We start from the raw sequence: 15,302 nt of genomic DNA on the forward strand, positions 1-15,302 counted from the left end.
TGGAAATTCAAGCAACACACACAAAATGCTGGTGGAACGCAGCAGGTCAGGCAGCATCTACAGGAAGAGGTACAGTCTCTACAGGAAGAGGTACAGTTGACGTTTCAGGCCGAAACCCTTCATCAGGGCTAACTGAAAGAAGAGATAGTCAGAGATTTGAAAGTAGGAGGGAGAGGGGGAGATCCAAAATGAGAAAAGATGGGAGGGGGAGGGATGGAGCTAAGAGCTGGAAAGTTGATTGGCAAAAGGGATACAAGGCTGGAGAAGGGAGAGGATCATGGGACAGGAGGCCTAGGGGGAAAGAAAGGGGGAGGGGAGCACCAGAGAAAGATATAGTGAGAGGGACAGAGGGAAAAAAAAAGAGAAAAAAAAAGAGAAAGAAAAGGAAAAAATAAAAAATAATAAATAAATAAGGTATGGAGTAAGAAGGGGAGGAGGGGCATTAACGGAAGTTAGAGAAGTCAACGTTCATGCCATCAGGTTGGAGGCTACCCAGACGGAATATAAAGTGTTGTTCCTCCAACCTGAGTGTGTCTTCATCTTGACAGTAGAGGAGGCCGTGGATGGACATTCCAGAATGGGAATGGGATGTGGAATTAAAATGAGTGGCCACTGGGAGATCCTGCTTTCTCTGGCGGACAGAGCATAGGTGTTCAGTGAAACGGTCTCCCAGTCTGCATCAGATCTCGCCAATATATAGAAGCCTGCACCGGGAGCACCGGATGCAGTATATCACCCCAGCTGACTCACAGGTGAAATGTCACCTTACCTGGAAGGACAGTCTGGGGCCCTGAATGGTGATGAGGGAGGAAGTGTAAGGGCATGTGTAGCACTTGTTCCGCTTACAAGGATAAGTGCCAGGAGGGAGATTGGTGGGAAGGGATGGGGGGGGGGAACGGATGGACAAGGGAGTCGCGTAGGGAGCGATCCCCGTGGAAAGCAGAGGGCGGGGGGGGGGGAGGGGAAAGATGTCCTTGGTGATGGGATCCCGTTGGAGGTGGCGGAGGTTACAGAGAATTATATGTTGGACCCAGAGGCTGGTGGGGTGGTAGGTGAGGACAAGGGGAAACCTATCCCTAGTGGGGTGGCGTGAGGATGGGGTGACAGCAGATGTGCGTGAAATGGGAGAGATGTGTTTGAGAGCACAGTTGATGGTGGAGGAAGGGAAGCCCTTTTCTTTAAAAAAGGAAGACATCTCCTTCGTCCTGGAATGAAAAGCCTCATCCTGAGAGCAGATGCGGCGGAGACAGAGGAATTGCGACAAGGGGATGACATTTTTGCAAGAGGTGGCTGTGAGAGTCCGTAGGCTTATAGTGGACATCAGTAGATCAGCTGTCTCCAGAGATAGAGACAGAAAGATCAAGAAAGGGGAGGGAGGTGTTGGAATAACACTTCCCTCAAGATGGAGCCATACTCAGGTTGGAGGAACAGCACCTTATATTCCATCTGGGTAGCCTCCAACCTGATGGCATGAACATTGAACATTCTCTAACTTCTGTTAATGCCCCTCCTCCCCTTCTTACCCCATCCCTTATTTATTTCCCCTTTCTCTCTTTTTTCTCCCTCTGTCCCTCTCACTATATCTTCCTCTGGTGCTCCCCTCCCCTTTTCTTCCCCTCTAGGCCTCCCGTCCCATGACCCTCTCCCTTCTCCAGCCTTTTATCTCTTTTGCCAATCAACTTTCCAGCTCTTAGCTCCATCCCTCCCTGTCTTCTCCTATCATTTTGGATCTCCCCCTCCCCCTTTCAAATCTCTGGCTATTTCTTCTTTCAGTTAGTCCTGACGAAGGGTCTCGGCCTGAAATGTTGACTGTACCTCTTCCTATAGATGCTGCTTGGCATGTTGCATTCCACCAGCATTTTGTGTGTTGCTTTAATATCACCAGCACATGTTGTGAAATTGTTTTGCAGCAGCAGTACAATGCAATACATAACAGTTTAAAAAACTATAAATTACAATAAATATTAAAAAGTTGAACTAGTGCAAAAAGACAGCAAAGCGAAAAGTACTGAGGTAGTGAACATGGGTTCAATGTTCATTCAGAAATCTGATGGTGGAGGGGAAAGCTATTTCTAAACTATTGAGTGTGTGTCTTCAGGCTTTTGAACTTCCTCCCTGATGGTAGTAATGAGAAGAGAGCATGTCTTGGATGATGGTAGTCCTTATTGATAGATTCATTTCTGAGGCATTGTCTTTAATGTCCTCGACGGCTAGTGCCCATGATGGAGCTGGCTGAACTTGCAACTTTCTGCAGCTTTTTCTGATCCAAGGAATAACAGACTTGTCTGTTACATAAGTTTGAGATGCAAATTCCTGCACGTCTCCACTATTTTGCCTCAAATAAATTATGCCACATGCAAGCTCTGGACAGCATCACCTGCTAGTCAAGTTTTCTTTCTCCTTCAAAGAGACCCAGAATTCCACAGTTTCACTCAACATTACGCAATCATAATAGCGCAAATGGTTCAATTATGGTTTAGGCAACTCTGCTGGAAGAACAGGCTCCAGCTGCATCTAAGTAACATCTTTTTGTTATGAGTGGGGAACAATTACTAACAGATTTTAAAGACACAGCACGATAACAGGCCCTTTCAGCCCAATTCCACTACATAATATACTGGGTGGGCACAGGAGTACATTCAGCCAAGATGCAAACTCATTCCACCAAGATGCAACACAGAGCGTCATAGGAAGTCATTCCTGCCTGTGGCCATCAAACTTTACAACTCCTCCCTTGGAGGGTCAGACACCCTGAGCCAATAGGCTGGTCCTGGACTTATTTCCTGGCATAATTTATAAATTACTATTTAACTATTTATGGTTTTATTACTATTTATTATTTATGGTGCAACTGTAACAAAAACCAATTTCCCCCGGGATCAATAAAGTATGACTATGACTATGTGACCAGTTAACCTGCTAACCTATATGTCTTTGAAATATGGGAGGGAAATGAACAAACTTAACTGACAAAAGCTGCAATCTCTCAAGGCTAGGCAATGTGCCCATTTCCTTTGAGCTTTGCTTTTCTTTCCAAAAATAAACATTGTTGTTGCAAACACTGGTGAGACCCAAGTTGGTGTACTGTGTGCAGTTTTGGTCACCTACCTATGGGAAAGATGTAAATAAAGTTGAAAGAGTACACAGAAAATTTACAAGGATGTTGCTAGGTCTGGAGAACCTGAGTTCTAAGGAAGGGTTGAATTGGTTAGGACTTCACACCCGAGAACATACAATATTGAAGGGAGATTTAATAGAGGTATACAAAATTATGAGCGGTATAGATAGAGGAAATGCAAGCAGGTTTTTTCCACTGGAGAAACAAGAGAAAATCCGCAGGTGTTGGTAATCCAAGCGACACACACAAAATGCTGGAGGAACTCAGCAAGCCAGGCAGCATCTATGGAAAAGAGTACAGTCAACGTTTCTGGCCGAAACCCTTGAGCAGGACCCTGCTGAAGAGTCTCGGCCTGAAACATTGATTGTACTCTTTTCCATAGATACTGCCTGGCCGGCTGAATTCCTCCAGCATTTTGTGTGTGTTTCTTTATCCACTGAGGTTGGGTGGTCTACAACCAGGGGTCATGGGTTAAAGGTGAAAAGTGAAAAGTAAGGGGAACATGAGGGGAAAAACAGGATCATGAGAGTGTGTAACAAGCTTGCACAAGTGGTACATGCAAGCTCAGTCTCAATGTTTGAGAGAAGTTTGGATAGTAGGGGTATGGAGGCCTATGGTCCTGGTGCAATTCGATGGGAGTAGGCAGTTTAAACCATTTGGCACGGACCAGATGGGACAAAAGGCCTGTTTCTGTGCTATACTTTTCTATGACTATGTGCTGGACTAGCTCAGCAAAGATGATGTGAACTTGAAAGAAAAGCTAGTTACTTGGCTCCAGACATAATCCATGCCTCATATTTTGTAAATGCTTAAAGGTATTCAATGGTATGATGGTGGAAAATGCTGGCTTTCCACCCTTTAAAATCAGTCTCCAGTAGTTGGACTGCATCAGCCAGGGCTCAGTGGTAGCAGTCTCACCTTGAATTCAGAGGGTCAGGTATTCAAACCATATCAATAAATTGGAGTTCATAGTCTTGGTCAAAATTCCCAGTGGTACACATATGAACTGATGGATTAGCTTTTAGATAAGGTGTTAAATGGGGTCCTGTGTGACCAAGGGATCGCAACTTTATTAATTAAGGAGTGTGGGAATTTTTGCCAGCATCCCAGCTTAATAGAAACCAAAAAGCTTTTAATTACTGTAGTGGAACTTTTTCATTAAATGGCCTAATACACATTATCACAGTTCTAAACAGATTGCATAATCAAAAGTATCCAAAAGTTTTGAATGGGCAGGATATGTTGAGATTATTGTTAGTACATAACGTCAGATCCTAGAGCCATTGAGTAAAAAAGAACAGGGATGTAACATCTTTACAACACTCTGGTTAGTATTGGTCACTTAAGGTTTTAAAGGTTCCAAGATGGCTGATAAAAATAGTTCACCAGAGTGGTTCCATGGATGAAAGATTTCAGCTACCAGATTGGAATGGGGAAACTAGGGAGTTGTTCTCCTTGGAGTGTCAGATACGACTTGAACCTGGAAGGCTTTGATGCAAGTTGTGATGGTGCTTTCAAATGTAGCCACAGCAGATGCATGCATTTCCAAGATAACTGGCCTGATGTGCCATATTGCTTTTTGCACTACAAAAACTTGCGACTATGGATTCACAGGATCTGAGCGAACTTGCCTTGGTCACAGATGTTAGCTGGTATATTTAAATCTTTATAGCACTTGGTCTAGGAGTTATTAACATTAAAAATAAGCACACTTTTTTCATAGGTATCTCCCGTCATAATGATTCTGTTGCTATTTAGACATAACTAAAATGAAGTCTGTCAGTACATGATGTTAATTATGCAATCTAACATTAATTAGTCTCCATCAGCTAATGGTATAAACTGGTTCCTACCATTTACTATGAACTGAAACTGCAATAAAACCGATCTATCATGCAAGAGATGAAATAACTGGCATCTTGCCAAACTATTGTGTCATTTTAATAATACCTTTACTTTCCTCTACCTTTTAAGTATTGTACTTTTGAGTAACTACATCTGTAAAATTAAGAATATTTAATCATCTTCACATTCATAAAATATAAATAAGGACAAAACTACTTAGCAACAGTAGTTTTCTCCACAAGGCAAATAGTAGTGATCGAAACTGCCACTCCTAGACTAAAAGATTACCAATCATTTCCACACCTACAGAAACAGGAACGAGGCCAGACATTCTTTAGTAAAAACAAAGTACAAATTTATAACTCAATGAGGATGCAAACAGCAGATTAAAACCTTACTTCATCATGCTCAGGCAATTATCTTTCTAAAATTCACTTGTGCATTTTAATTTCACAGTAAAGACGATTCCAGAGTAGAAATCATTCCTCAACTGATTCCAAAAGAGCAGTTGACTTTACTGAAAATGCGATAGCTTTCATCTAAAGATCTTGGAGCTGGTAAATACGTGCTCTACAGGTATATTCCCACCAAGAATGAGTATTTTGTTGATTTGGTGGATTAATGACCTTGCACAAATATGACAGACCAAATGGCCACCTGTAGTGACATTCTAGGAGTTAAATAATTCATTCACAATGTAATGAGCTTGCTGTAACACATAAAATGCTGGAGAAACTCAGCAGGTCAGGCAGCATCTATGGAAAGGAATAAACAGTCAATGTTTCATCAGGTCTAGAGAGGAACATGGAAGAAGCCAGAATGACAAATTATAAGCAGCCTACCTGTTCTTTTGGGTGGAAGGATTGAATTTGCTAAAATGCCAAGATCCAGCTCTACAATCTAATTGCACCTCCCAAACTCGTGACATCTACCACCAAGAAGACGCAGCTCAGCAGACACATGGGAACCAATTCTCTTTTACTCTCTTCATTTTCAAGCTCCCTTCAAGTCACACACCATTCTGACTTGGAAATATGTTGCCATGCCTTCATTACTAAGTTTAATTCCTGTACATTATAGTATAACAGAGCTCATGTATCTTCACAGGAAAAACTTCAGTGTTTCAAGGTAGTTCACCTCCATCAATAAATGTCAGATTTAATCGTGAGACCCTTATTCCAAGAAATAAGTAAGAAATTGTAACGATGTGGCAGGCATTACCCCAGCATGAACTATTAAGGAAAGGAATATTAGGAAGACAAGATAGGAACTAAACCTACCAAAAACCAGGTTTCTATGAACTGTCTCCACAATCATTACCAGTATCTTGATATTCATTTTAGAGAGGTTAATGAAAATTTGATTGTTTATTGTCATTCATCAGTACACAAGTGTAAAGGAGAATGAAATAACTATTACTCCAGATCCAATGCAGCATAAGAAAACACAATCAGCATAAAAAACTCAATTAAAAATAAATGTAAATATATTAAATTTGTTTATATACAAGAGACTTAATGTATATGCAAAAGCATATACTAAGTATCTGTACATAAAGTGATTGACAGGAAATGATAAAGTAGTGATGGTGTGGAGTGTGATGGGGTGGGTTAGTATGTGGAGGTGTTGAAGTTGAAGCATGTGGGGACAGCAGCCTGGATGAATAAAGTATTGAAGGTGTCTGTTAAAACGTCAGTGAGCTGGTGTGAACACTCCTGACTACTCGGACTGGGAGGTTGCTTGAACCAGCAACCTTACGAGGGTTGATTCTCTGCAGAGTCCTTCTCATGTGTAATGTTGTTACAGGCATTGGCTGCTCACCTGGAAGGTGGGTATAGCTTTTGTGGCTAGTGTTGAGTTGCATATTTTGAAGCACGCTTAAAAATTGTTTAGAACATCAGGAAGAGCGCTGTTGATATTGCTGTGGCTTGATCTTCTTCTGGATGTTTTAGAAGGTATGAGATGTAACAAATTCTACACCAAAAATACACATTTTAGCAATGCATGCATGTCAACTAAGCATTAATGAATTAGTCTCTTCTGGTATATAAATACTAAAGAACCCTGGAAACAATAAAAAATAAATGCAACAACTTCCACATATTTTTAAATTTTGATTATTTGAGCCAAGTTTTTCTCCTTTCCTAAGGAGTTACTGGGATACAAGCCAATTTCTGCCCTCTCTTTTTAATTTAAAAAAAATCAGGCCCAAGTGGTCAATCTTCAATGAGGAATGCTGACAAGCCACTCAACCATGAAGAGAACTTCAACAGTGAGATATTAGCCAATAAACACACTGGAAATTATAATTAGAAACTTGTCCCAGAATACTTCCTACATCGTCAAAAAAAGTTCATCAATGTAACTTTCAGAGGAGGCTAAAGAGAGCTGGATTTTGCACATCCATTCTCACATCATTCTACAGGTGTAGAGGAGAGAGCAACCTGACAAGCTGTATCACTGCTTGGTATCGACACTACACTGCAATGAATAGGAAGGCTCCACAACGGGTAGTCAAAACTCCCCACTGCAACACTGGTACCAGTCCACCGCCATCAAGGACACATATACAAAAAGGTGCAGGATAAGTGCCAATATCATCACGAGGGATTCTACACATCCTGCTCATGGACTGTCTATCCTAATCCCATCAGGGAGGCTACGTAGCATCCATGCCAAGACCAGACTCAAAAACAGTTACTTTCCCCAATCAATAAGGGTGATCAACACCTTCACTCACTGACTCCACCACTACTTTACTAGTTCCAGCCAGTCACCTTATGTACAGCCCAGGGTCACTTTTTGGACATTCATTCATATTTCAACTTTTCATATTTAAACTTTTATTTAATTCATATTTAAACTTTTCATATTTAAACTTTTATTTAATCATTATTGCGTTATCTTTTGTTTTTTTTTAATGCTGCATCAGATTCAGAGTGACAACTATTTCATTCTTCTTTATATTTGTGTACAGAAAATGACGTTAAACAACCTTGAATCTTTGGAGACAACTGCTGCATTGTTCAGTCCACAGTAGCTAAGACCCAGTTGAGGCAGGCAACTTTGAGTGATTTCTCCCACTCAGCACTGTATTTAATCTTTAGACCGTTAATATTAATTTTGTTACACTGTTATTGCCCTGTATGTTTTTCAGGGTATTAATTTACAATGCTGATATACAATAAGGGAAATAATTGGATACAATTCTCAACCAGCATTTTTAAAATTTTCAAGGACCAGATTTTGAGAACAGTTCTGCACACTCAAAACTTTTTCAAGTGCAAACAATCTTTGATGCAGTTACTGAAATTCAATGCAAACACAATTGAAGGGCCGAAACTGTGATCACAGATTGGTCCCAGATGAAGGATGGGTTTAATTATATATTGATTTTGTTTGCAAGTTGGTAAATACACAAAAATCATTGGATGTGGAAACCATACCTTCACAGTATCGCAAAGTAAGACATCAAAAGCATGCATTAGACTGATAAGAAAGAACAGTCATTGGAAGGGATGGAACTCATTCTGCTGTTTGTAGAAATGAACATATGTACATTCATCAGACCTTTGCATTTAATCATTTGGGAATTTATTCCTAGATAAGGATGTCCATAAGTCAAGCCTTTATAACCTGGGTTTAGCATGTTCTGTGAAACTGGAACCATCAGTATTAGCCTCTCTTCCTTCTTGAAAAGTGGAGTGACAGTTGCAATTTTCCAGTGTTCCACAATCTCTTCAGCCACCTCTTCCAGAATCCTGGGGTGTACGGTATCTGGTACAGGTTGCTTATCTACCTTCAGACTTTTCAGTTTCCCAAGAACCTTCTCTTTGTGTAAATGTGAAACTTCACACATTTCATGACCCTCAACATCTCGAACTTCCACCAAACTGTTAGTGTCTTCTACAGTGAAGAACGATGCAAAATACTTATTCAGTTCATCTGTCATTTCCTTTTCCCCTGTTACTACCTCTCCAGCATAGCTTCCAGTGGTCTGATATCCACCCTTGCCTCTTTTTTACACTTTACGTATCTGAAGAAATTTTCAGTATCCTCTTTAATATTATTGGGTAGCTTACTTTCATATCCCATCTTTAACTTCTTAATCATTTTTTTAGTTGCCTTCTGTTGCTTTTTAAAAGCTTTCCAATCCTATCTTCCCACGAATTTTTGCCCTCTCTTCGGCTTTTATAGTGGCTTTGACTTATCTTGTTAACAATGTTTAACACAGTGTGCTAAACAAATTCAAGCCTTTTAAATACAAGAACAAAGACCAAAACAAAATCACATTGTACTTTTTACAGAGAGCTGGTGGTAAAATGTTATGTCCAAAACAATTAAAGGCCTAACCTTATTCAAAGAACCACATAATTTATGCAGCAAGATCAGGCATGGTTTAGTATCAAATAACATTTGACCCACAATCTCACAGTATCCACCTATCCTTCCCATTCAGTGATATTAGAACTATCAGCATCCTGTGCGTAGCCACGTTAATATGGTCAGATGCTGAGTGTCTGAACAAATTATTCACTTCTTAAGATTAGAACCTTTCAATCATCTACAAGGTTCAACAGGAATAAGCAAAAGACTTGCTTGCTCCCTGTCTGTATGAGTGCAGCTCCAAGAATATTGACAAAGCATCTGATTCGTTTGGCACCTTATCCAACATTTTAAGCAATAACTCCTGCCACCAACATAACAGAAACATGTGGCAAATACAGAACGTAACTAATTTCTGTTTTTCTGACTGCAGCTTCTACTCTTAACAGCTATTACCAAAGAGGTCAAGTTCAGATAGATTAGAAAGTTACCATTAGTAGGCTTTCCCTCTAAAACCATCCTGGCTTAGTAATGTTTGCCCTTCTTCCTTTGTCATCAGGCCCAAGTACAAAATAAACTCTCCACCCAGACTACTGGGGGAGCACCTTCCCTAGAAGGACTGAAATGTTATGGTTCCTCGCCACAGAATTCTCAAAGTGAAATGAGCAACAGGCAATAGATAAAAGATAATTGATGCCCAAATCCTTAAAAAAAATTGTTAAAGGCACACACCTAAAAGTATAAAACACTATAACTACTTTGATCACTCTGTACTAAAATGGGCTTTAATTCTTTTTGTTCTGATTATTCTCTCGAAAAACATTATATAATTTATGCTTATCTTGTGAATATTAAGTCTCAGTTGCTCTGTCTTTGTGATGCTGCTGAAAGTTTTTCATTGCACCTGTGTACACATGTACTTGAGTATATGACAATTCACTCAACTTGAACAAGAACACTCACACCAAGAACAACTGCTGATCCAAGTAACCATGAGCTCTTTCCAAATTTCTTTTTCCTCTTTCAAAAGGAACTACTTTATTTGCCCTTAGTGAAAAAACTAATTGCTGAAGGAACTCTGAAGAGGCAAAAGGCTGGTCAATGTTTCAGGTTGTAACCCTGCATCATTTCATTCATAATTCAAACAGCTATTTGGAAAAGCTCACAATTTAGGTTTCACACTACACAGCTTTCAAACTACAGGGCAGCTCAAGATGCCTTAGAAAAAGGATTAATGTAATAATGTCCTGAAGAAGGATAGAACTAGAAGATGGCACCAAGAAAAACATTCTACAATGCAGTTATACCGGTCAGAAAGTTCTGTCACTGGTTGGACTATTCTGTGCCTACGATACAAAAGGCTTTAGCCATCATGGGCACTAGCCTTTCAAGCATCCAGGACATCTTCAAAGACGATGCCCTCAAAAGGCTGCATCCATCATTAAGGACCCCCATCTCCCAAGACATACTTTCTTCTCATTGCTACCATCAAGGTGGTGTACAGGACATACACTCAACATTTTAGGAACAGCTTCTTCCCCTCCATTATCAGATTTCTGAATGGACAATGAACTCATGTACTCAACAATTTTGCTTTCTTTTTCTGCACTACTTATTTAATTTTTATACAGATTTCTTATTGTAATTTATAGTTTTTTTATGTATTGTACTGCTGCCGCTAAACAAATTTCATGACATATGCCAGTGATAGTAAACCTGATTATGAAGACTGGAAAACTGAAAAGTATTCCAGTTCAGTACAACACAAGAAGTGCTGTGTATAAAATCCCAGTGGAGATGGCAAAGATATGCATGACCTATTTTCCACACTTGCAAACTACCACCAAAATGATACAAAGTAGAAGCAAGTATCTTTCTGAATGAAAGTCATTGTGTCAGTTCCGCTTCACCCTTAGATCAGCCGAACTGTTAGTCCCAACCCCGGACTAGTACGGCAATACAGAGTGAAATGTCAGAATTGTCAAGGATCCCTCCCATCCATCCAACAATCTCTTTGACCCACAATTATCAGGCAGGAGGTACTGTACCATTAGGACAAGAACTGCAAGGATGGAAAACAACTTCTTCCCCCAGCCCATGAGATACTGAACTCACTGCCACCAGCCAGGTCTCATCACCTATAAAGCGCCAGTAGCATTTACGGTTTACTTTTAAACTCGTATCATAAATGCATCTTTTACTAAGTGTCAATCTTCTGGAATATATTCTATTATTTGTTAATTGATTTGCTGTAATATTACTTTACGTGTGTTGTGTGTGTTATACATATTTGTCGTGCACCTTGATCCAGAGGAGCTTTTTCTCGTTTGGCAGTATACAAGTGTACGGTGGATGACAATGAACTGAACTTATTTGAGCATCCTCATAGCAGCCATTACGGTCTGCTTTGTTGCAGCATTATCTCACAATTTACAGAAACTACAGGGAACTGTCAGACCAGCAGAAAAGGCCGTTGGCTGCAGTCTACCATCACTGAAGGACTTTTATTTGTCCAGGACAGACAAGCAGGCAGGGAAAATCATTGTAAGACACTTCACACCCCGAAAACCTTCTTTTCCAAAAGTTCCCTTCTGAAAAACACTACAGGACTATTAAAATGAAAACATCACACCATCTTAAAAGATTCTTCCCCCAGGCAGTTAATCTGATCAACCATTCAAGTTAGCCGCTCCTACCCCTCTATCTATCACCTCAATCGCTGCTGTTTACATGGTAAATACTGTACATTCTTTATGTATGTATGTATATTTTATTCCATAGCTGTACTTTAACCTCTAACTTTATTCTTACATAATTCAGAATCAGGTTTAATATTACCAGCTTATGTTGTGAAGTTTGCTTAGTGGCAGTAGTACATTGCAACACATAACAAAAATCTACAAATTACAATATACATAAAAATTAAATTAAGTCGTGAAAGGAAGGAAGGATAGACAAAATAACGAAGTAGCGTTCATGGATTTATTCACCATTCAGAAATCTGATGGCGGAGGGGAAGAAGCTGACCCTGAACTGTTGACTGTATGTCTTCAGGCTCCTGTACCTCCTCCTTGATGGTAGTAATGAGAAGGGGGTCCTGAGTAGTGATGCCACCTTAATCAGACAATGCCTGAAGATGTCCTCGATGCTGGGGAGGCTAGTGCCCATGACGGAGCTGTCTGAGTTTACAACTTCCTGCAGCTTTTTCCAATCCTGTGCAGCAGTCCCTCTATAACCAGACGGTGATGCAACCATTCAGAATGCTCTCCATGGTAGAAATTTGCAAGTGTCTTTAGTGATATACCAACTCCTAATGAAATATAAACTCCTAATGAAACAAACTCCTAATGAAATATAGCTGCTGTTGTGCCTTATTTGTAATTGCATCAATATGTTGGGACCAGGATAGACTTTCAGAGATGTTGACACTCAGGAGCTTTAAAACTGCTGTTCCCTTTACTTCTGCTTTCTGAAGTACACAATCAATTCCTTGATCGTACTGACATTGAGTACAAGGTTGTTGTTGCGACACTACTCAACCAGCCAATCTATCTTGCACCTCACGCCTCCTCATCACTATCTGAAATTCTGCCAACTATAGTTGAGTCATTGGCAAATTTATAATTCTTCACAATTGTTGAATGTTGTTCTTTGTTGCATGTTGTGCCCTGATCACAGCAAATTCCTAATACATGTAAATGTATATGACAAATAAATTTGATCTTTAATCATTGACTAAACTGCGTGCCAAGGCATCCAGCAGGGACAAAGAATCTGTGGCACTATCTTGGAGAGATCTCCATGATATTGAGGACAAATGTTTATTCCCTAACTGTTGTTAAATATTGTTGTAATCATATTGTATTTTAGGAGACATTAAAACATGAGACTGCTGATACTGCGCACACAAAATGCTGAAAGAACTCAGGTCAGGCAGCACTGGGGTCACATATTGTAGCCAGAGTTGAAGGGAATAAACAGTCAGCAGTTCAGGCCTGGACCATTCATCAGAACTGGAAAGGAAGGGGACAGAAGCCAGAATAAGGAGGTGTGGGGAGGCGAAGGAGTACAATCCTGCCACTTATCCCAGCAAGCATGACAATCACAATAACCTGCCCCTATGCCTCCTCTCTCATCACCATTCAGTCCTTCCAGGTGAGTTGACACTTCACCTGAGAGTCTGTCTGGTCATCTACTGCATCCAATGTTCCTGGTGCAGTCTCCTCTACATCAATGTAGGCTGGGTGAGCGCTTTCATCAAGCATGCCACAAAAGGCAGGAGCTCCTGGTGGCTACCCATTTCAATTTGATTTCCCATTCTAATTCTAACATGTCTGCCCATGGCCCCCTCTACTGCCATAATAAGGCCAAGCACAGCATATTGGAGCAACACCCCATACTCCATCAGGGTAGCCACCCAACCTGAGGGCGTGAACATCAATTTCTCCAACTTCTGGTAATTTCTCCCCCTCCTCCTCCTCTCTTTTTCTATTCCCCATTCTGGTTCCCCTCTCACTCCTCCTCACCTGCCCATCACCACTCCCTGATTCCCTTCCTCCTACCCTTTCTCCCATGGTCCAGTCTCCTCTATTATATTCCTTCTTCTTCAGTCAACCCTTTACCTCTTCCACCTATCACATCCCAGCTTCTCACTTTATCCTCCATTCTCCACCCACCTTCCCCCTCACATGGTCTCACCTATCAGCTGTCATCTTGTATTCCTGCCCCCTCTCCCCACCACCTTATTCTATCTTCCTTTCCAGTCCTGATGGTCTGAGCCTGAAAGGTCGACCTGCAGAGTTCCTCCAGCATTTTGTGTGTATTGCATTTTGTAGGAGCTTGATGGGCACTTGATTAATCTTTTCTTATTCTGCAATATTAACAACTCAAAAATACTTAATTGGCTGTAAAATGTCAAGATCCCTTAACATTTTGGAGAAGCTACTAAGCTCATGAAATCAAGTACAGGCACAGGCACAAATTAAAGCAAAGACCACTTCTTTAATAAAGTGCTTTGTCAATCTTGTTTAAGGAAACCACAAATTCCCTGATTTGTTCAGTTTCTGGATCAAATTTTTCCAAATTTAGGGAAGAACATTATGAAAAGTTACAAAAATGAATTTAAGCAGCAAAAATAAAAACAAATTGAAGCATGAAATAGTCAGAAACTGAATGAATTGGTGCTAAATACTTGAACAAGTATTGTTAGAAATTTTAAACGAATAAGGGTTTCATTAGAAAAATATCAAGTGCCAGGCATGAAAACATTGTGAAAAAGCAAAACTGAAAAGTCGAAAACAGAAACTGCACCTGACAACGTTTCAAATTACATCTGACTGACAAATCTACGCACTACAAAATATTCTAATTTGCGCACAGAAACAGGAAAAAACTTAAAACTCGTGTAACTAAATCATTTAAGAAAACTTTTTGACACATTTCTGCACCATGTTGTGCCTTTTCAATCCAAGTGATGATACAGTATACTTCTCAAAAGAAAGAAAACCCTTATTTTCAGAGCCAAACATGCACCGAAGTTCCATTGACTTCACGTTGCACTTTATTTTTTTCCACCTTGTCGTCCCTCAGGGGAAGGAACGTCGACATTCACCTGGCACCGTCTGTTCAGAACGATTTAATCGTAAAAATAAAAGCTGTAAAGATCAACTTACCTCAGTAACTCCAATGTTTTGTCAATAGAAACCAGGTTCCCCCAAAAAAATTTTTTTTTAAATAATTGATCGCACTTTCACCCTCCTCACCGTCTCCAACCTTTACCTTTACCGCACTCTCAACCAAACCCAGCTCCTCTTTGGGCGAGGTGGGCGGGACAGTAGCGAACGGAAGTCCAGACGCTTTGCGCTCTCCGTTTCTGATTGGGCCGGCTGCCACCAGGACGCCCACACCATTGGTTAATCTCCATGTCAATTAAGTTAGAGCCCCCCCCCAGCTCACCGGCGATCATGAGGTTAGGTTGCAGGTAGGCGGGACGAATGTACCGTCGACGAAAGCT

The 15,302-nt window shown here is 40.5% G+C and overlaps 1 protein-coding gene across 1 annotated transcript in view; it reads right to left on the reverse strand.

Annotated features, from left to right (window-relative positions):
- Positions 1-15,098, reverse strand: part of cgnb (cingulin b) — a 133,716-nt gene extending 118,618 nt beyond the window's left edge. Inside the window, exon 1 of the mRNA XM_072283329.1 lies at positions 14,962-15,098. The gene's annotated coding sequence lies outside the window, so the exon portion shown is untranslated. The remainder of the gene's footprint in view (positions 1-14,961) is intronic.
- Positions 15,099-15,302: the final 204 nt, after the last annotated feature.

This window comes from Mobula birostris, chromosome 2, assembly GCF_030028105.1.
Source record: "Mobula birostris isolate sMobBir1 chromosome 2, sMobBir1.hap1, whole genome shotgun sequence".
Lineage (NCBI taxonomy): Eukaryota > Metazoa > Chordata > Chondrichthyes > Myliobatiformes > Myliobatidae > Mobula > Mobula birostris.